We start from the raw sequence: 23,499 nt of genomic DNA, 5'->3' as shown, positions 1-23,499 counted from the left end.
TCCACACATAGTACGATGCCCCCATAGCTGCCCTCCACACAGTATAATGCCCAATAGCTGCCTCTACACAGTATAATGCTCCTATAACAGCCCTCACACAGTATACGGCCCTCCACAAAGTCCCCCATAGCTGCCCCTCACAGTATAATGCCCCATAGCTGCCCTCACAGTATAATGCCCCATAGCTGCCCTCACAGTATAATGCCCCATAGCTGCCCCTCACAGTATAATGCCCCATAGCTGCCCCTCACAGTATAATGCCCCATAGCTGCCCCTCACAGTATAATGCCCCATAGCTGCCCTCACAGTATAATGCCCCATAGCTGCCCTCACAGTATAATGCCCCATAGCTGCCCTCACAGTATAATGCCCCATAGCTGCCCCTCACAGTATAATGCCCCATAGCTGCCCCTCACAGTATAATGCCCCATAGCTGCCCCTCACAGTATAATACCCCATAGCTTCCCCTCACAGTATAATGCCCCATAGCTGCCCTCACAGTATAATGCCCCATAGCTGCCCCTCACAGTATAATGCCCCATAGCTGCCCTCACAGTATAATGCCCCATAGCTGCCCCTCACAGTATAATGCCCTTGCTCTACCATTGGATTCAACTGTATCTGCGTCCTAAAGATAAAAATAATTGAAAAAATAAATGTGCAAGTTGATTAATTGAGCGGAATTTCGGCTTAGTTTTTTTTCCGATTAATTGCCCAGCTCTAGCGCTGACATATTCTGTAGCATTGTACAGAAGTTGTCCTCAGTTGCTGTCCCCAGTGGGGCTCACAATCTAAATACCGTATCTGTATATTTTTAGACATCTAACCTGTCATCCATACAAATTGATAACAGGAAGGATTTGAAATAAAATAATAAACTTATTATAGATTCCACCATTCTAAAAGTTGGAGCTGAAAGTTTTCGGCCCCCTGCACTATGCAAACATTTAGGCATTATGGACTAATTTGACCACAACTTTTACTTAATCTTTTGATGATACTGTGATTGTTCCTTTGATCTGGTTTTAGGCGATGGATACTGTGCTCCTATCTCCTAGAGGCAGGGACGTAACCGGATGGAGCCAGGGTTCGTGCCGGGCCCCATATAACCCCCTCCTATCAGACCCCACAGTCAGATATTCACATTTTTTTTACTCAACTCTTCCTTTGTCCACAGGAAGTCCATCCCAGATACCCTGAGGCTGCCACATCAGGCAACGGCGCATACAACGCCCCGACGCGGGCGGCTCCAGGGCCTTATACTGTATGTGACGCAGCACACATCCTTAAATGTGTGCTGCATTGCTTACCATGTCCTGGACCTTGTGCCGCCACGCAGACCTTTGCCAGGACCTGATGGGGCAGTCTGAGGGGATCCAAAGTGGGCCACCTTCACCTTCCCACCCCCTACGACCATGATGGTTACGCCACTGCTGAGAGGGCCCCCAAGGACAGAACCCCCAGGAGCAAAGTACATTTTTCATTGACCTCTTCAATGCCCTAGACCCCCGAGGCTGGTAAAATTAACCCTTTCACTGCCTTAGACCACCATGACATTTACAATGAACTATTAACTACCCTAGACCATCAAGGATTATGATGAGCAAAATTTCCTGAAAATGGGGCCACAGAATCTGTTTCTGGTGAGACATCTCTATAGTGGCCGTTGACTAACTGTCCATGACCGCTTAACACATGCATTGGCCGGGTCCGCCAGACTGGGACCATTTTAACAGGGCGTATGGATAAGGATTGTGTTCATGAGACAACCCCTTTGATGATCGAAATTTTCCCATGTAGTGCAATGCAAAAATAAAATCTTTAAGGCCCCATGCACACAGACGTGCTTTTGCGGCCGCAATTGCCCCGAAAATACACGGGAGAATTGCGGCCCCATTCATTCCTATGGGGCCATGCACACGACCATGGTTTCCACGGTCCGTGCATGGTCCAGGCTCATAGCAGATAATGGCCGTGGCCATGTGCACGGCCCGCGATTTGCGGGCGGCTTGCGACCTGAAAATCATGGCCGTGCACATGGCTACGGTTGTGCGCATGAGGCCTAAGATTTCATGGGGAAATTTACCCAATATCTGTGTATGTATGAAGTTATTGGATAGATGTTCCAATTACAGATGTTGGTCAGATATCTCTGATATTTAAATGTATCCGAGAACCTGAATATCCACTAACGTTTATTGTTATGTCCTCTAATAACCAGGGTAGATACATAAAACCATTCTTTCAATACTTCTGAATGCTTGTTGTGTATTTCCCATGGATACTCCTAGGGAAATTGCATGAAACACCTGAGCAAATAACACAACACCCTAAAACAAGCATAGGCAGATATACATCTTTCAAATCTCCTCTCCAGTGAACAGAGAACACATCCAGGATGTGACGCTGCCCTGGATGAGTTTTAAAGGGAACATGTAATGTTTGATATTCACGCTGTTTTGCCTTTTCCATTTGTCCAGAGTCTCGTCAGCTGCTGACAGTCTGTGTCCTGCACAAAACAAACCAGAAAGTGAGTCTCTCATTGAAACATTCAAGTGTATGTCTGGATTACCCATAAAGCAACCTAAGCTACGGCATAGGTCCTGTGAGTTGGGGAAGGACACTAAATACAGCCACCAACTGTTATGTATTAAATCAGAATAGTCATTTTATTGTAGATAGATAGATAGATAGATAGATAGATAGATAGATAGATAGATAGATAGATAGATAGATAGATCAGGGCCGGCCTTAGGGGTGTGCAACCTGTGCCATTGCACAGGGCGCATCACTCCAGGAGGTGGAAGGGGGCACTGGGCTGGCTCCCTTCCCCTGCTTGCTTCAGAAGCGCCCGGGCCCGGCAACTCAGCAGCCACCTTTCCGCCCGGGTGTTTCTTCACTCAGCGGCATCGCTACCGCTGTAGCAGCTGCTAGCGGCGACACCACTATAGCAGAGCGGGGGCTATCTTCCTGCTCTATCTACTAGCGCCACTGTAGCTCCCTGAAGGAGCGGAATCCCCGTGTGGCCGGGGATTCCGCTCCTGGAGTGCTCCACTTGATGTCTCTGTCCATATATGGACAGTAACATCAGGGGCAACTCCTGAAGCGGAATCCCCGTCCACAGCATGACCGACTCTGTGACCATGTCACGGTCCATATATGGGCGGAGACATCAATCGGAGCGCTCCAGGTGCGGAATCCCCGGCCACACGGGGATTCCGCTCCTTCAGGGAGCTACAGAAGTGGCGCTATCTACAGGAAGGGGGGTTCTATCTACAAGGGGGCTGTGGGCTGTGTGGAACTACATACAAGGGGGCTGTGTGGCACTACCTACCATGGGGATGTGTGGCACTACCTACAAGGGGGCTGTGTGGCACTACCTACAGGGGGGAGGTGGCACTACCTACAAGGTGGCTGTGTTGCACTACTTACAGGGTACTGTGTGGCACTACTTACAGGGGGATGTGTGGCACTATCTATAGGGGCTGTGTGGCACTAACTACAAGGGGGCTGTGTGGCACTACCTGCAAGGGGGCTGTGTGGCGCTACCTACAAGGGGGCTGTGTGGCACTACTTACAGGGTACTGTGTGGCACTACTTACAGGGGGATGTGTGGCACTATCTACAGGGGGCTGTATGTCACTATCTATAGGGGCTGTGTGGCACTAACTACAAGGGGGCTGTGTGGCACTATCTACAGGGGGAATATGTAAATGGCAGGCTGATCGTCATTACTGTGAGTGGTGGTCTGATGGTCATTTTACTGTGAGTGGGGGGCTTATAGTCTTGTCACGTGGTTTCCACCTCTGAGCTCCAATTGAAATGAATAGGAGGCAGAAAATACCTGCGGCGCTCGTTTGGAGCTTTTTATGCCTGCGTCTTTTGCATTAGCTTCAACAGCTTAAAAAAACACGGGAAAAAAAGGTCAGACAACGCTGTCATTTTAAAATCTGCTTCAAAACTCCTAAAGAAATTTTGAGGCAGATTTTTTTTGCCTTACAAAAAACTCTGTGAACTACGATTGTAGTGCTTGTTTAGCTGTTTTCTGTCTTTCTCTAAACAATTTTTGGTAGGGGGGCCCTGAGGAAATTTTATTTTTCCAGTGGCGCCTCGAGTCCGAAAAGGTTGGGAAACTCTGTACTAGGCTACAGGATCACGCCGGCCTACGCAAGGAACTCGTCATGGAGCAGCTCCGTTCGTCGTGGAAACGGTGCCTAGGTGAGTACAATTTTTTTTGGGTTTGGGGGGCACTGTCTACAAGGGGGAGGTGGGGGCTGTATGGCACAATCTACAAGGAGAAGGTTGGGGATTATGGCACTGTCTACAGGGAGGCTGTATGGCACAATCTACAGGGGTGCACTATCTACAAGGGGGGCTGTGTGTGGCAGCCAGGGGAGGGGGGCAGTATACTGTGTGGGGGCCACTAAGCGGACATTATACTGTGTAGGGGTACTACAGGGGGCAATATACTGTGTGGGCTCAATTAGAGGACAATATACTGTGTGCTTGAAGGGGTTATAATATATTATTATTATACTGTATGGGGGACACTAAAGGGGCATTATACTGTGTGGGGGCACTATATATGGCATTATACTGCGGGGGCATTATACTTTTTTTTATGAGGCATTTTTTTTATGATGGGGTGGAGCGCCGAAAGATAATTTTGCACGGGACGCCATCTATCCTCAGGCCGGCCCTGAGATGGATAAATATTAGATAGATAGATAGATAGATAGATAGATAATGAGATATGAGATAGATAGATAGAGAGATAGAGAGATAGATAGATGATAGATAGATAGATATGAGATAGATATGAGATAGATAGATAGATAGATATGAGATAGAGAGATAGATAGATAGATATGAGATAGATAGATAGATATGAGATAGATAGATAGATAGATAGATATGAGATAGATAGATAGATATGAGATAGATAGATATGAGATAGATAGATAGATAGATAGATGATAGATAGATATGAGATATGAGATAGATAGATAGATAGATAGATAGATATGAGATAGATAGATGATAGATAGATAGATATGAGATATGAGATAGATAGATAGATAGATAGATAGATAGATAGATAGATAGATAGATATGAGATAGATAGATAGACAGATATTTCTACACTGTATCCGCTAATGGCTTTTATCTATATAACATATTCCCCCCATTGTATTATGATACATTTTTTTGTAATTTTTAAACTAAGTAGAACTGCTATAAAGTCACTTTATAAAGTATTCGTACATTTACTACATATAGCATACATTAAATTGTGAAGATTTTCCCAAAAATGTATTTTTAATTAAAAAAATAAAACGTTTATAAAAATTACCTGAGCTTGAACGTTTGCATTTGACAATCATGCCACCTTTTGTTGACCCTTGTACCACCCCAGTTGTCATCTCGTAAGAGGACCGTTTCTATTCTCAAAATCGGGCCCATTGGGCATTTACAAAAAAACAAGTATATACAGAAAACACCCAGCATTCCCATTCATAGACTAGAATCTTAATTAGAATTCCTCTGTCTATTATGCACAGAAGATGCAGCACACAAGATGATAAAGCGAGCACCGTGCCGGCAGCTCAGAGAATGCTTTAATCTGAATGGTACAGCATGATATATTGTTCATTTCATTCAGACGCTGTTTGCCGCCTGAAAGACTTTTAAAGCAGAATAGAACGGTGAAAGGGTTAAGGAGAATCGTTGCCATCTTTACAATGTATTTTAATGTACAATAAACTATCTCAGGGTCATTATGAGAGAAAGGCACAATCATGGAGGCATGGGGTCAGACGGGGGAAAATAAAGGCCGAGAAGGACCCTTCACAGGGGAAAAAAGTGGCGAGGATTCTTTTAAAAGAAAGTTGTTATATTGTAAGGAGTGATTTGTGTTACGCACATTTGACGAACACACACCAAGACAAGCGTGTCAAGGTGTACAGAAGAATAAGGAATGAAATCTTTCATCAGTTTACCCATAATACCTGTATATAACGAAATAATTTTTTTGTATTTAAAAAATTTAATTCACCTAATTTTACAGTTAAAACTACATAAAAGGTTAAGTGCGCTGGAAAATATCTTAATTTGCTAATTTTGAGTTACATAACGTTTTCCTCTCCGTTCATGTTCAAAGAAAATTAAAAATACTTTCTGGTTTCCTGTTACTAAAGCACAGTGCATTGTGGGATCGTAGATGACAATTGGAAAATTAAAGCTAAGGCCTGACTCACACTGCGTTTTAACCCTTCCCTTAGAGGTATACGTCGGGAGGAGTACCGATGTATACATTCAACGGAAGGTAGTGACGTATCCCACTGTATAGACATACAGTGAGATACATCGCCCGAACTCCTCATGCACATCACTACTTGAAGCGCTGTGCCTGGGGAAGCCCCTGACTTTACTGTCCATATATGGACAGTGATGTCAGGGGCTTTCAACCACGAAGTCCCCAGCCAGAGCAACGCAAGCACTCTGGCCAAGGACTCCTGTTTGGGAAAGCCCTTGACTTCACTGTCCATACATGGACAATTACGTTAGGAGCTTTGATATGCTGGAATCCCCAGCCAGAGCAGTGGCAGGGCTCTGGCCGGGAATTCCACTCCTTTAGGGAGCCCCTGATGTTACTATCTGTATATGGACAGTGATGTTTGGGGATTTGAGAGGTTGGGATCCCCAGCCAGGGCGTTACTGGAGGACTTCCTAATGTCACTGTCCAGATATGGACAGTGACGTTATGGGCTTTCTATTGCCAGAATCCCCAACCAAAGTGTTGCCAATGCTCTGGCCAAGGATTCCATTCCTCAAGGTACCCCTGACATCACTGTCCATATATGGACAGTGACGTCAGGGGCACCTCCAGTCCCGTAATACCCGGGCCCCGCGCTACTTAATGCTTTTCTAAGGGACTCCGGCACTAGGGAAGCTCCCCGAGGTATACCTCTGACAGATGCCATACACATGCCATAGACATGTGAAAAAAAGTATACCTCACAGTATATGTTTTCTTTGGTGGGATCCTTCAGGATGGAATAGCGTAGTATACTACATTATTCCATCTTCAAAAAAAAGGTACACTGACATATACCAGCCCGATGGAGGCCAAAAGGACACTCTTTTGGTCTCCGTCAGGCTACTGGACCCCCTATGGACACGTTTAAGGTGTACGTCGGGAGCTTTCCCAACATACACGATAAACAAAGGACACAAATGTGATGAACATCAGGGTGTTAGGTTACAAAAGTAGATAAAGTGACATTTTTGAGAAGATGAAGAATTACATGGTTCCTATTGGAATCAATGTGCTGTCCTTGTAATGCATTGATCTCCTCCTCTTTAGTAGCGGGACTCTGTATGACATGTCAGAAGTTTCTTGAACGTTTAGTTACTCTTTAATACCACATAATGGGGAAATAGAGTGTCCTAATCCAACATCTAGTGTGTGGTAAAGCTACTGTACATGTGCTCCAATGGTGGTCACCCAGACAAGAAGTCAAGTGGTTGCTAGGCAACCTGAAGAGAAATAACCTAGATTCTGAAAAAGTCTAGGATACTAACAGAGGCAGTAAATGCTAATTCTTACAATTAATAGGCTAGATTTTTCAGCTGCTTGTTAATGGCTGTAGTTCAATTTACAATCCTTTTATGTCTCTTCCAAGATCAAATGAAATAAACTTTTTTTAAACTTTGTGATGGACAGAATGGCGGTCGGCAAGCAGGCCGATACAGTCAATATGAATGGCTATAACACAAAAGACGTCTTAGGGTGCCCGAAAACTGACATTATGGCTGAATGCTGCCCTTTGTTATTGAACAAAAACTGACGAGCCACATAAAATAAAATAAAATTATGTAAAAAAAAAAAATTTATTACTTTTTATTGGGCAGATTTCTTCTTTTAATTTATTTAATCCTGTATAATTGAATATAATTTGCATTATCTACCTTTTTGAGATTACATTTAAAAAACATTAAAAAATTAAATTTTCATCTTCTTAGAATATCCTCTTGGTGTTTTTCTTGACAAACCAGTGTAGTGTATATTAACCTAATTTTTTTTTTTTTGTCCCCCTAATTTATCCTTTTCCATTTCCTCCACTGCTTGTGTTTTCGACTTGGTCTCCTTTTCACTTTTTCTTCTTTTTTTTTTTTTTCTTTTTTAATTGGAGCCCTTTCTTCAACTTCTGATAAAAAAAGCTTCACATTTTCTTCTTTTCATCTCCATCCCTGAATTGCAACTGCACCAATTTTGCATCCCCTTGGTTTCGTTAAATCTTAACTGCAGTCAAAGCAGCTGTGATACGGAAATCGAAATGAATAGAGAATGCTAATAAGGTTCTTTTTTTTTTTTTTTCCAGAAAGTGGTAAAAAGCTCTGATTAAATAAAATTAAAAAAACACAACCCAAATCTTTAACAAACAATGCAATGAGAATCCATGTGTCCTTGAGAATTTTCTTTTCATGCATACAGTGCTCCGAGCGGGATGTGGAAACTCACATATAGTCAAAATGTTCATGAGAAATCAGGTAATGCAAAAATGTACAGCTGGTAACTCAAAGTAATGAGTTGTGTGTCTCCTTTTATGGTGCCCACCCAAAGGTCACAATAAAAGGGAAAGCGAATAGAATAGAGACCAGAAAGCGCCGAGTCAGTTGACCAAGCAGCTTTGCATTTTTTAACGATATAAATTTTGTGGAATAACAAAAAAAAAAAAAGGGAAAAAGGACTTGGGTTTCAAGTGGTGTTCCTGTCTACTTTGAAGTCGTGTTTTTAACATTAGAAAAGAACTTGTCACGAAACGTTACCGTATATTTTATAACAATTTACAACGCTTTGATAGTCAGTCACCATGCTTTTGAACAATGCGGAAACCTGAGCTGCTTACAAATGAACATAGAAAAGTAGTAAGAAAACTGTTATACAGGTAAAATCAGGGCTGCAAGGACACGTTTCCACATTTCGGGACCTACACAGCATTTAGGACAAGTGTTTTATATATGTATTTAAAGGGAATATCTCATGTGTGTAATTAAAGTTAAATTTACTAGATGTAGAAGAGAAATATTGTGTTTTTTTGTTTTTCTTCTAAATGTTGTATCTATTTTAAAAAAAAAATTTAATTTATCAAACTTTCCCTGGAGGCAGCCGTATTGAAGACCAACACTTCCTGTTCTTAAAGGGGTTGTCCAGGTTGGGGGCTGTTTTTTATACTGATGACTTATCCACAGCATTGGTCATCAGTATGTGATCGATGGGGGTCTGACATCCGGACAACGCACCTATCAGCTGTCCTGGCTGCCTCCGGGCATCGGGAGCTATGCAGGGGCAAAACCTGATCCCTCAGTAATCTGATAATCGTCTTGTCTTGAGGAGATGGGTTAAGCAATAAATTCAGAGTGACTGAACAGTTAAAGGTATTGTCCGGGCACGGAGCAGTTTCTCCATAAATTAGGTCATCAGTATATGATCGGTGGGGGTCCGAATCCCAGACCCCACATTGATCAGTTGTTCTGGCTGCCTCCGGGCATCGAATGTTAGGTAGTGGCTGGTGTCGGAAACAGATAGGAGCAGCATGGCCACTATACTGTAACTGGAGCCATCTGCTTCTGGCACGGATGTCAGGTGCCCGGAGCAGCTGATCAGTGCGGGTTCTGGGTGTCGGACCACAATCATATACTCATGACCTATCATGTGGATAGTTCATCAGTATGAAAAACCGCCTGGGCAAACCCCTTTAAGAGGAAAGGAGGAGAGTCTAATTAGTGGAGAAAGCGTTTTTTGTTTTTTTCTCTAAAAAGATTTATTACAAAGTTTCTTATATTCACTTGTACTATTGCTTTAGTTAGTGACCATTTAAAGGCATTGTCAAATACCTTATTAGGGAATCTCTCATTTGGGAGCTGCATTAATAACCCATAGAGAAAATGGTTACAAATGGCATCTCTCATTCTGGAGGACCCGGCATATCTGTGCATCACATGAAATCCCCATTGATTTCAACAGGTACCATGTAATACTTCATTTCCCCTTTGGTGGCGCTGCAGAGGAAATGAACACTTGCTACTAGGATCTTCCGACGATCGCTTGGGTCCCTCTTAATTAAGCTTAAATAAAAGCTCCAGAATATACTCATTGGTGACTATTGTATATTACTATAGAATGTATCTAAAATGATAAATGATAGAATGATATAACCCTTACTATAAAGGGAAGTCTAATTAAATTAATGTCTGGTATGTTGAAATACACTTGTTTCCTGCTCAAAAGAAGAAGTATGTCCTTTGGTGCTTCTGTTGCTTTGCTCAATTGAGCATATACCATGCATGCATTCAAAACCATATAATCCTAGGCAAAACTTTGCTCTTCTAATTATAACCATGAATGAACATATGAGGCAGGATGTCGAGTCCTGCCATTACCGCTGTGTCACTATGTGATTTTAAAAAGTTGCTGTGTTGGTGAGCAAGTCAGTCATCTTCTTCAGGACCACTATGATATAAGTAACAATAATGAAGGGCATATAATCAGCTACAAAAATATACTCACACACTAGAAATGATTTGGAGACTGCCTAAAAAGAATCTCTGTATTTGCAACCAATGTTTTTTTTTATTGCTCCAATGCATCTAAAAAAAAATAAAGAAGCAACTTTGCAAAATATCTTAATAAAAAAATATACTACTGTTTTGTGTATACAGCTCTTGTGCAGACCTTTGCGTTTCCATAGTTACATACTACAAAAAAAAACTGTGTGTGTAGTCCGACCCTTCACTCATATGTTCCTTTCTACCATTTGCTTCCTCCTTTTGCAATCCTTCAAAGAGTAGAAAGAGGGGCAGATGGAAGGGAGTAGTATAACAATTCAAAATCTGACTACACACAGGCTTTGTTTGTAGTCTGTAACCAAGGAGACACATAGGTCTGCATAGGAGCTGTACAAACAAAACGACAGAAGACATTTTTCAAAACTTTTTGAAAAATGGCTTAATTTTTTATTTCATATGCTTTGAAAAACAAAATGGTTCAAAACTAGATGTATACTTTAATTATGACCCACAAGAGTATTGAAATAGATAACTAGATATCTTTAATCTACTAGACAACTCTGTAGTTGTAGGCACACGTATGCTAGTATATATGTTTCCCACAACGGCTTTATACTAAAGGTGGCCATACACCTTCAATAGCTGTCCGCCAACAGCTACTACTCCTCATACACATGCACACCTCTTATTCAATTTGTCACATCTTGGGCATTTCCGCAAATTTCTGGTGCAAATTACAGTGAATTTGACGGACAGTGGATGGCCGCGCTCCTTTTTTTCTAAGCCCCACCAACTTTTTTTTTTTTTTTTTAAAGTGGCATAAATCTCTTCATACATTTCTGATTTTGTTTTATATTACAATTATATACATCTGGCGTGTTAGTGAAACGGGGATGTAGCTTAAAATAATAGTGAGAAGATATGGAAGTAATAATTGTATCAGCCCAAAAAACTAAAACAAAGTGAATCTAATTATTTACTGTGCAAATTGGAGGAACATGGAGGTATTGTGCGGTTCCAAAGCCCTGTGCTTGGGCCAAGTATAAGAGCAAATTGAGTTCCTATCGGCCCGGATTATGAGGTACTCTATGAGCCCATAGCCATGTGCATCAGGCCTAAATTAAATGATAGTCATTCCCATAAATAATTTGGTGAGTTCATCGGCCAAAAAAGACATCTCCTTACCATACAGGTGTTGTAGTGAATTAGTAAAACATGGCTTCTAGCTTAAAAAGACAGCGCCTCACCTCTCCACAGGTTCTTTATGGTATTGCAGTTCAGCCCCATTCCCTTTTATTTGAACTGAGCTGCAATACCAGACACACCCCACAGCCAGGTGTGGCGCTGTTTTTGAAAGCAAGCAGCCATGTTTTTCGAAATCCTGTACAACCAACTATCCTTTTATTTTTTTGTTTCTATTATTTGCCAATACTCCAAACGTTTTGAAATTAATATTTAAACATTTTTTATTTTATGTGCAAATATATCAAATATTCATAGCTAAGAGCCAGATGTCATGTCAGAATACAAGTAGTTATTTTAGGAAGTTGGTGAAGAGAAGAAAAAAAAACACCAAAAAATAAATTTAGCCCGCGCAAAACCAGTGTCACCTGCCATCTGCTCTATTTACAACCCTTCGTACAGTTAGCACATGTTCCTGCTGTATTAACTGAAAACATCAGCCATGTATCAATGTTGTGGTTTGAATAGGCTCCCAGCACCTGGGCGACACAGCACCCATACCCCAGAGGAAGAGAGACGTTTGATAATTGTGCAGAGAAAATGCTATTTAAGGCCCAAGGATGCACTTGTGACCCAATAGTGGCACCTCACACCCTTATTTATCACAGCAGAGAAGATCTAGTGCCATCTCAAACACCCGCAGCTGCACCGACATTTTGGCAAGAGATCTCAAAGAGGGCAACGGAATTTCTGGAAATCCAGCTTCATAAAACTAGGGTCCAAAAAACAAGTAAAATTGAAGAGGAAGGGAAAGTTAAATGTTAAAGAAGAGGTTCTGCAGCATCTCGGGCTGTATATAATCAGGGCTTGGTCATGGACTCTAAAAAGAAAGACTGGTGGTGGACAGAAAATCAGCCTGACAACAGTGTTAAGCTGTGCCCAAGTAATATTGGCATACAGTGTCCAAGTGGCAGTGCTACACAGTCTCTTACTAATGCCATCCTAATATGCTCAAGTAACAGTGCAATACTGTGCCCACATAATACTGGCATATAGTCTCTAAGTAACAGTGCTACACAGGGGCTTACTAATGCCATCCTAGTATTCTCAACTAACCGTGCAATACTGTGCCCACATATTACTGGCATACAGTGTCCAAAAAACAGTGCCACACAGTGACTAGCTAAGTATATCATATTATGCTAAATTAACAGTACAGTACTGTGCCCACATAATACTGGCATACAGTGTCCAAAGAACAGTGCCACACAGTGGCTTAGTAATGCCATCATATAATGCTCAAGTAATAGTGCAATACTGTGCCCACATTACACTGTGTCCAAATAATAGTGCTACACAGTGGCTTACTAATGCCATCGAAGAGGCTTAACAGTGCAGTACTATGCCCACATAATACTGGCATACAGTGGTTAAATAACCGTGCTACAATGTAACTTACTAATGCCAACATAATATGCTCAAGTAACGTTGCAATACTGTGCCCACATAATATGGGCATATAGTGGCTAAGTAACAGTGCTCCACAGTAGCCTACTAATGCCATCATATAATGCTCAAGTAACTGTTCAATGCTGTGCCCACGTAACACTGGCATATATTATTCAATAATAGTTCTACACAGGGGCTTCCTAATGCCATCCTAGTATGCTCAACTAACCGTGCTATAGTGTGCCCACATAATTCAGGTTTACAGGGTCTAATTGCCAGTTTCATACCCAAATAATAGTTCTACAATGTACCTACCAACATGCTTGCCCTTTCTACAACTGTACATGGTGGGGATGCCCATAAATGATGGAGGCCCTGGGGCAATTGCCCCTATGTGTCATTATTATAATGCTGCTCTTCTTGTAATCCATAACCCAGATATTCTGTTGACTCTTCACCTTCCGTCGTCAGAACGTTTCGATTATTCACTTTTTATTTATGTCAGGGGCATCCAACAACAGTCCAATGCGTATGGAAATGCAAGACCCTACCGAAAATATTCTGTGGGCAGCAGGACTGGCCTTAGGTGTGTGGGACCTGTGTGGTATAGGCCGGTTTCAGACCAGCGTAATGGGGTGCACAAATCCTGGCCGGACTAGGTATCTAATGACCCGAATTAAGCGCATCAGAGGGCCCTATACTTCCCTCGAGTGAAACTGACCTAACGCACTATTCATCTTTGCCTTTCTAGAATTACAAGATGAAAACATTGAGCCCCAGCCCCAATAATGGCAAAATTGTGTATTAGAAAATGAACTAAAAATATTTTATTTAATTTTTCATAATTTTTTTTTATCTCATGATGGTTCATAGCAGGGCACAAAATTGACCTTCTGGTGGGAAAATTTAGTGCTGGAAATCTCCTTCTTTTTCTAAAATGTGGAAGTCTCATACTTTCAGGAATTTTTTATAATCAGAGCTATTAAAAGTTGACGGGCTGCATACTGTACAGTAAATCTATGAGTTATTTCTGTTTGTTGTGTAGGAACTAGATGGGAAAGTTGTCATGTACTTGGCACCAGGCATGAGAGTTCCTTGCGATATACAAGACTTTATCATTACTTAAATATTTTTCTTGTCGAATAGGGAAAGAGATGATGCAGCTACGAAACAAGTGCATTCTGCCAGCGTTCATGCCCCTTTGCCCAGCTTTGATTCCTACGATGCATGATTGCCGGTTCCTAGTTGGGGGGGGGGGGATAACCTCGGTACAACTTCCTAATTTAGTAACTCCAGGGAGTGGAAAGGGATGGTGGGAAACAATCGTGTTTCTTTCTGCTTCTAAAATTATTCAACTTGTGCTCTTTCTTTTTTTTTCCCATGGTAAATTGCATTCTAATTAGAAATAGCAAAATAATATTAGTCCTTTTGTAGCTCAACATATGGTACTCTGTGGGGATATCTAATTTGTCCTCTTAACCCCATGTGGTTACATTTGTTTATGTTTAAAATAAATAGATACAATTTTTACAATCCTTTTTGTTAGAAGGGTCCACCAAAAATAAGCCAATAGCAGGGTGTCCCTATGCTGGGACCTCCAGTGATCAGCTAAAATCTGCAGAGGAGTCCAGCAGCAAGTGTTTAATTTCCCTGCAGCGCCGCCGCAGGGGAAATGTAGTATTACATAATTATCATTGAAAACAATGGGCTGTCCATGTAATACACAGATGTGCCAGGTTCTCCAGAAAGAGAGATGCTCTTTGTAGCCACTTTCTGCTATTTAATGGAGTTACCAAGGTAGGGACCCCTCTATTATCTACTTCTCTAATGGGGGTCTTTGTATATGGGTTTTTGAAACTGTACCTTTTAATGTTATTTAAAGCAGATCGGTCATCTCAATATATGCTGTAGGTAAAGGCAGCATAGTCAAGGGACAGGTACATTCTCCTATTAGTCAAAAAATGTTATGTCGTTTCGCTATTAAAAGTGATCAAAGCATACACCCAGACTCATCCAGTGCATCCATATGGGGAGCACTTTCCTTATGAATATACCGGACTTAACTATGAGTAGGGTATATTCTTTGTTCGCATACATATATATTCATGAATATGTATGTATATATATATATATATATATATATATATATATATATATACACACACTACGGTTCAAAAGTTTGGGGTCACCCAGACAATTTTGTGTTTTCCATGAAAACTCACACTTATATTTATCAAATGAGTTGCAAAATGACTAGAAAATATAGTCAAGACATTGACAAGGTTAGAAATAATGATTTTTATTTGAAATAATAATTTTCTCCTTCAAACTTTGCTTTCGTCAAAGAATTCTACATTTGCAGCAATTACAGCATTGCAGACCTTTGGCATTCTAGCTATTAATTTGCTGAGGTAATCGGGAGAAATTTCACCCCATGCTTCCAGAAGCCCCTCCCACAAGTTGGATTGGCTTGATGGGCACTTCTTGCGTACCATACGGTCAAGCTGCTCCCACAACAGCTCTATGGGGTTGAGTACCTGTGAGACGTCTATTTCTCAAACTAGAGACTCTAATGTACTTGTCTTGTTGCTCAGTTGTGCAGCGGGGCCTCCCACTTCTCTTTCTACTCTGGTTAGAGCCTGTTTGTGCTGTCCTCTGAAGGGAGTAGTACACACCATTGTAGGAAATCTTCAGTTTCTTGGCAATTTCTCGCATGGAATAGCCTTCATTTCTAAGAACAAGAATAGACTGTCGAGTTTCACATGAAAGCTCTCTTTTTCTAGCCATTTTGAGAGTTTAATCGAACCCACAAATGTAATGCTCCAGATTCTCAACTAGCTCAAAGGAAGGTCAGTTTTATAGCTCCTCTAAACAGCAAAACTGTTTACAGCGGTGCTAACATAATTGCACAAGGGTTTTCAAGTGTTTTCTAATCATCCATTAGCCTTCTAACACAGTTAGCAAACACAATGTACCATTAGAACACTGGAGTGATGGTTGCTGGAAATGGGCCTCTATACACCTATGTAGATATTGCATTAAAAACCAGACGTTTGCAGCTAGAATAGTCATTTAGCACATTAACAATGTATAGAGTGTTTTTCTGATTAATTAAATGTTATCTTCATTGAAAAAAAATTGTGTTTTTCTTTCAAAAATAAGGAAATTTCTAAGTGACCCTAAACTTTTGAACGGTAGTGTATATGGGAATTGTGTTCATGTGCCAATGAAATTTGTTTCAGGGTTCATCCTACCTTGCCTGCAGAAGGGGTAGTCCAACCACGCACTTTCCCATTTCCAATTTTAGAAAGCATGGGTACCATTTCAGGTTCAACTGAGGCACCAAACAATCTAGAGGGACTTTTGACAATATCTAATAGCTTTTGGCCACAAAATGCTAGTTTTCCATTTGTAGAAACCTGTTGAAAACTCAATTTGACCCGGTTAAAGTTCTTCTCTGCTGATCACCATTAATTTTCACGGTGCTGATCACAGTAAATATACTGGTTGTACTTAATAATCATTATTTCTCAATTTATTCTGTGCACAAACCCTGATCATGACCTGTGACACCAACTGTAACTCTGACCTAAGACACCATCTATAACCGTGACCTAAGGCACCAACCATAACCCTAACCTAAGGCACCATCCATAATCCTGACCTAAGACACCAATTATAACCCTGACCTAAGAGACCAACCATAACACTAACGTAAGGCACCATCCATAACTCTGAACTAAAACACCATCCATAACCCTGACCTAAGACACTAATTATAACCCTGACCTAAGACACCAACCATAACACTAACCTAAGGCACCATCCATAACTCTGAAATAAAACATCTGTAACCCTGACCTAAGACACCAACCACAACCCTAACCTAAGGCAACAACCATAACCCTGACCTAAGACACAAACTATAACCCTAACCTAAGGCGCCAACCATAAACCTCACTTAAGGTACCAACCCTGACCTAATGACATAACCACTGTGTGTTTTTGTTATCTACAGGACAATTGTCATTAGAGCTATCGTTATTAACCCTAAGTATGGATTGGATCTTACTCTTCTACATTAAAGCCATTCCCAGAAGCTATTTTGCACCTGAATGAGGTCTACTTCTTACTGAGAACTACAGCAGAGCCCTGCTTCAACTAGTCACATGGAAGTCTAAAATAATCTTGACAGAGCTATTTTGTTCAGGATAAGCAGATAAAGCCTTTAATTTTACCAAGGCAATTGATGTTACACACCATCATCATCTGGAAAGTGACAAAAGTGAACAACTGGCAACCCTACTTTTCATCATATGGCCTTCAAATGGATTACTTTCTGGGGACAGGCTGTTCAATCTACATGTAAGTATGTATACAAAACTTAAAAGTTGCAATCCATAGTCGTATAACATTTATGGTTGTTCACTGATACCCACCCAAACCAAAACCTTGTGGTCTGGGTTTCTCGTGTCACTGCCGAATACATGCTGCCAGATGGTGCTGCCTTATAGAACTGCAATGCCACGTGGTTACCATAGGTTCACACTTGTTACATCTATATAGCACAAAGCTTCTTAACAGATCCAAGATGTTAGCAACAGTTTGTTATGTAAAACAGATCAAAGTACCCAACTCAATGACTAGAAACTGCCCTTCACTGACCAACTACACATCAACATGCACTATCCCGACTATACACTTTATGAAGTTAATTTCAATCATTTGAACATTCTTCCTGACATGGCATTTTTCCAACTCTGTGCTGACAGATATTGATAGATATTTGCAGAGAGTCAAGTTATAAACCTGGAATAACCTTGAAAGGGTATTCATCCCTAACGTCTTCTCCCTTAAGTCAGGAAATTCTTACAAATATTTATTTTACAGGATCACTATCCCCGTCGCCTTCCTCTTACTTGCCACATCTGCATGTAATAGAAGGATATTACTAGTCACAGTGGAGCACTCTGATTGTATCCATTAATTTTTCCAAGGAAGCAGGCTCGTGATGAACTGTTTGGGGAAAAAAAATCAGTCTTTCCCTAGAGAGTTACTAAATAATTCATTGTCAGTGTATTTTTTTTTATAGTGTATACACTGAGGAATGCCCGTTGACATACGCTACGGTAGCCCTTTTGTGGGTGGGACTAACACACAACCGAATTCAAGCTATTAATTCTTTAGGAACCAGTGACTCGTTAATATTAACTGTCTCCGGCACATATCTGATTCCTTCTGTGCTCATATGTTGCTCTTGGGTATAAGCTGTCTGTGATGCATGCCACTTTATGTTCAATTCCAGAATAGAACATACATGAGACAGGAGGGACTTTCAACATGAAATGATCTAGGGTTCAAGGTGTCCAGGTTCTGGTACCTGCAAACCTTTTACAGTGTATAATGGTGTCATAGTAAAATTAAGTCTATCTAGATGTCAATGCAAGGTTAGATTGGCCCATCAGGATCTCACCATGAGGTCCATCTAGAGTAAGGTTGTGTGGCTTACAAAAAACAATTTATCATTAATAATGATTATATGATAACATAATAAGTTGATGATAAGATATCAGACCAATTACAAAGCATATGTACTTGTTCTGTATGGCTTGACGTTGGACCCTTCGAATAATTTCCTCCGGTGGGCCTCAGCTACCCTAATTTTCCACTTTGCAGATGGATACTTTCAGAAGAACATTGCACTATATCACATCAAGCCATGATGACCTAAGTAGGGTCATCTAATATGAAGTTGTCCAGGAGTGAATGAGGGATGTTACAATGCTTGAATGGCCTTCACAGTCTCTATACCTTAACTCTATGGAGCTGTTATGGAATCACTGGTTGCACAATTACCAAAAGGCTGCTGGAGACTGTCGGGAGTAAACATGCAAATAAAACCGCAACCCCAAATCCGTCACAACTCTGATCGACAGAATCTAAGGCTACTCTGAGGTATTCGCCAGAGCCCACTGCAAGGTGGGATGGTTTTTGCGGCACAGAACGTAGGTTGTTCTAACAGAGTTCAGGGTTGGATAAAAGGTGCAATGCAGGCTATAATTGAACAGGTAACCAGACAGCCAGAGGGTAAACAGAAAGTCCAAAACAGAGCGAGTGGAAATCAGGTACAGCAGAGGTCAGAACCAGCCAGGAGCAGATAATCAAAATCGGTAAACAAGGGGTCAACGAGAGACAAGCCGAGGTCAGTGAGAGCTTGATCACAACACCTAAGTAAGGAGAAAATTCACAAGCAAAGAAAGAGGAAGGAGGCCAGGTATATATACCCCACCCTACACCTGACAGGAAGAAGACAGGGAAGTGGGATAGGCGCAGGAAGTAAACAGAACTGACCAAAAGCTAGATCAGTAGTCATGGCGATCTTAAAGACACAGACGCTTCCTAACAGGAGCATCTTTGAGATGAGGTAGAACATGCTGTACCACCACTATTGAAGATTTAGCAACTGCCCAATGCCATCACATCAGTACAGTACAGTATCCATGTTGTACATTTCACTCATCTCGTAGAGTTGAGGTCATAGCTCATTGGGTTGTTCTGGAGCCAAAGTGGGTTGTTACTCATTATTAGGTAGGGGTGATAATACTCAGTATGAAGTTCTCTGCATGTAAGGTGGCGAGATTAAAGACCAAATTTCCAAGCTATTGCTAACAGCAATGTCCACCATGGTTGCCCCAATGTGTGGTATTGTTACCTTCGGCCATGTATTTTACCATATTTTAGTATATTTAGTAACCTTGTATTCTGGTTACGTGTATGAGGAAAGAACAATCGTGTCCTAGTATCGACATAGCAGAAATTGCAAGGTTAAGGTGTAAAATTTGAATCATTATAATATTGTACAATAGAAAATCTATAAATGTAAGCTCTCTTGAAGCAAACCATCATTATAGAGTTTGCTATGCTTACATCTCGGAGCCTGATTCCAGTGAATATAAATTGAGTTGAAAATATGTTAAGAAATATTTGGTTTTTAGATATGGCCATTTTTTACATTAATGTAGTTGTCTGGCATAGAAACCCCATTCTAAAATACCCTAGTAGGAAAACCTGAGAGCTGAATCCCCTGTTTTGGACCCTCATCTATTAGCCAGAGTGGCTACAAAGCATTTCTCTCACTCTGGAGGACCCGTCACTCCGGGAAACTGTAAGCCCCCCAACCTGCGTGCGCCACTGCCTTGAATAAACAAGTATTGTAATTGTCTACAAATTGTCTAATTGCTGCAAATTTACTGATAGCGTGCAACAGCCAGGCTCTTTTATTGAAACACAACATTATCTCTATGCGCATAGCAAGGGCCTTATGAATGTCGGCGGAGGTGCCTGGGCAAATATGATGAGACCATATATATATATATATATATATATATATATATATATATATATATATATATATATAATTTTAAAAAAATATTAATTTATTTTTTAAAGGACGGAGTGGTGCATAGTACGGCTTTGATACTGCCCCAATAACTGTATCAAACCGTGCCCATATAATGCCATACAGTACTTAAATAATAGTGCCATACAATAAACACACACTATAGGCAAAATATCAATGCTATATAGTGCACAAAGGAAAACAAAACTTAAAAATTCCTAAAAATATATCCCTGTGGGCACCATGATAGTAGGGCTTTGGTGGGCCCCATAATTAGTGGAGATACTGGGACAAATGCCCCTTATGCCTCTACTCAAACTGTTCAAAAGCTAGCTTTGAGCCCCAAAATGATCCCAAAAATAAAAAAAATATGTATGCAAATGTTAACAAACTTCACTTCACTTAATATATGTGAAAATGTCTGGGTGTCGTCTTGGAACTGACGGATTTAACCACTTAAGAACATTCCCTTTGTAAATAGTACTAACGCTATATGTCTCTTAAACACAAAGAAAACATTTCTGGTGGGTCTTTGCTTGTCATGCCCGGCTTAAATAAAGAGTTATATGATCACCTATAGCATTGATAAGCAGCTTCCAACATGCCTTTCATCAAAATGGAGCATTTGTAGCTGAAACCCTTTCTCCTTAACATGAGTGTGGTCTGGATAATACACACAAGGAATTGGCTTGAATTAGTCAGGAATGCAAAGGTTAGACAGAGGGCACGAATTGAAGTTTTGTCAAAATGTTGGAGTAAATGATGCCTCCGGGAGATCTTCTTTAGGAACAAATGTGATTGGGGATTTTTTTTTGATTTTTTTTAAATCCATGTGGAGTAAAGTTTGCTTTAGCTCCTATTCCCGTCCAGATATTTTTTTTAACTATTTGTAAAAAAAATTCCAATGATGTAAAGAATGTTTATGACTTTTGCATCTATTTCCATGACATTTTTTTGTATTGATCTTTTTTTTATTTTGACTTAGTTACTATATTTTTTTAAATTTCTATATTGATTTTTTAAAATGTATATATTGATTTTTTTAAATTTTTACATTTTTATGTTGTGATGTTGAAAATGTAGTCTTTGGTCGATATAAATACAATGTTGTGTTAAGATGGCTTAAAATGACTAATTCCTTGGTGAGAATGATCAATACGTATTTTTGTGTGTGTATATATATATATATATATATATATATATATATATATATATATAAAATAGGTATATATTTTCTTCTCCCTAGTTTAGGGATACCAGAAATTTTACATGATTTGTATTGTTTGTATTTTTTTAATTTTCAGGACAGTTTTTGTTATTGGCAGGAAATTGAATTTTAATATAAAAAATACCATTGTGGTGTGAATGTGGTGATTAAGTATTTTTTTCTTTTGCTTTGATATATATTTACGTTTTGCCAAAAGTTGAACAGGGTAATTTTGAATAAATTCGTCAAAAAAAAAATTGTGGCGTGCTCCACTGGATGTATCGTTTTAGGAGGGAGAATTCTAAATGAACACTTTCTTGTGCATTACCCCAAATAGTCTTGATTGTCAAATATTTTTTCTTTCAGGTTCCATCCAAATTAGAAATCACTAAAACTTTGAAGTTCTTCTATTTCAAGAAGAAACTGTCACATTGCAAACATCATTTTGTAACACATTATGAATGACCATCGTGCTTACCGCTTCCTTCCCTTTTCTGGATTTCATAATAGTATTACATCTCCTAGCTTAAAAAATAGTGGATGAGTTAGAAAAAAATTTATTCTAAAGATTTGTAATTTGAGTTATTAGAAATGTAGTCGCTGTTGCATTGATGTGTGTAGAAAATGTTTCCCATCTGTAGTGGTAGGAAGTGGTATTGCAAGTGACAAACTCGATTGCATACCATAATAAGATATGAAAAATTAAGTTAATCTTTTTAAAAAGTGTCTCTAAGTTTCCTCCTCATCAGAGGGTCTGGGTGCTGCTTGGCCCATCCCTTATTCTTTACACTGCAGTACTGGTTCTTCAGATCGATTACTATGTATAAACACAAGCCTACCTTACGCTCAACGGGAATTAAAGTGCACCTCCAATTTTATAGATTTTGCTAAATAATCATTTTTCTTTAACTCGTTAAGTAGATTCTGCTTCACGCTAAGCCCCCATGCACACGACCGTGTTTTGCGTCCGTAATTACGGCCCGTAATTACGGACCCATACAGTTCTATTGGCTACGGACACCTTTCCTTTTATTTACGGAGACGTATCCGTGCTAAAAAAATGATAGAACGTGCCCTTTTTTTGGCCATAATTACATGGCGGACATGCCCATAGAAGTCTATGGGAGCTTCCATATATATGGACGGCTATGGATGTGCATCCGTAAAACGTCCATACTTACGGAAGCGTTGCTATGCAACGTGTTGGTGACATCATTTGCAGCCTCCCTTTTTTTTTGTTGTACGGATCCGTATATACGGATCAAATACGGATGTAATATGTGATAGATGAAAATATGGTCATGTGCATGGGGCCTAAGGAAGTCGTCCTTGCTGCCGATACTGAACCACCTATGACATCATGACAGCGGTCCAGGCAAGAGAAGGGGCACTGTGGCTGGCACTGTAATGTGTTTTCTGGTGATTAACTAGTCCTGATTCAAAAGGCATTAGGTTGTGGGTGTGTTGAACGACGGACCTATATATTAAGGGAGGGGGCATATGTATGAAAATTTTGCACAGCACCCACCTGGCACAGTCTTTTTCTCAAAAGCAGGCAAGAGTTATAACTTGAAGCTCCTGGGCTCCAATGCAAAATCTGTCACTGGGTCCCCACCTACCATGTGCCATTTATAATACTGGGGTTATCCTATGTGGCAGAGGAGCCTTTGGCCCCTCTCAATCATAGGGT

General features: G+C 40.5%; 1 long non-coding RNA gene across 1 annotated transcript in view; it reads left to right on the top strand.

Moving 5' to 3' along the window:
• Positions 1-23,499, top strand: part of LOC142748785 (uncharacterized) — a 353,773-nt gene that overhangs the window by 212,964 nt on the left and 117,310 nt on the right. Inside the window, exon 5 of the long non-coding RNA XR_012882309.1 lies at positions 17,222-17,568. This is a non-coding gene — a long non-coding RNA (uncharacterized LOC142748785). The remainder of the gene's footprint in view (positions 1-17,221; positions 17,569-23,499) is intronic.

This window comes from Rhinoderma darwinii, chromosome 3, assembly GCF_050947455.1.
Source record: "Rhinoderma darwinii isolate aRhiDar2 chromosome 3, aRhiDar2.hap1, whole genome shotgun sequence".
NCBI classification, from domain to species: Eukaryota; Metazoa; Chordata; class Amphibia; order Anura; family Rhinodermatidae; genus Rhinoderma; species Rhinoderma darwinii.
This window is presented reverse-complemented; position numbering and strand designations above follow the sequence as displayed.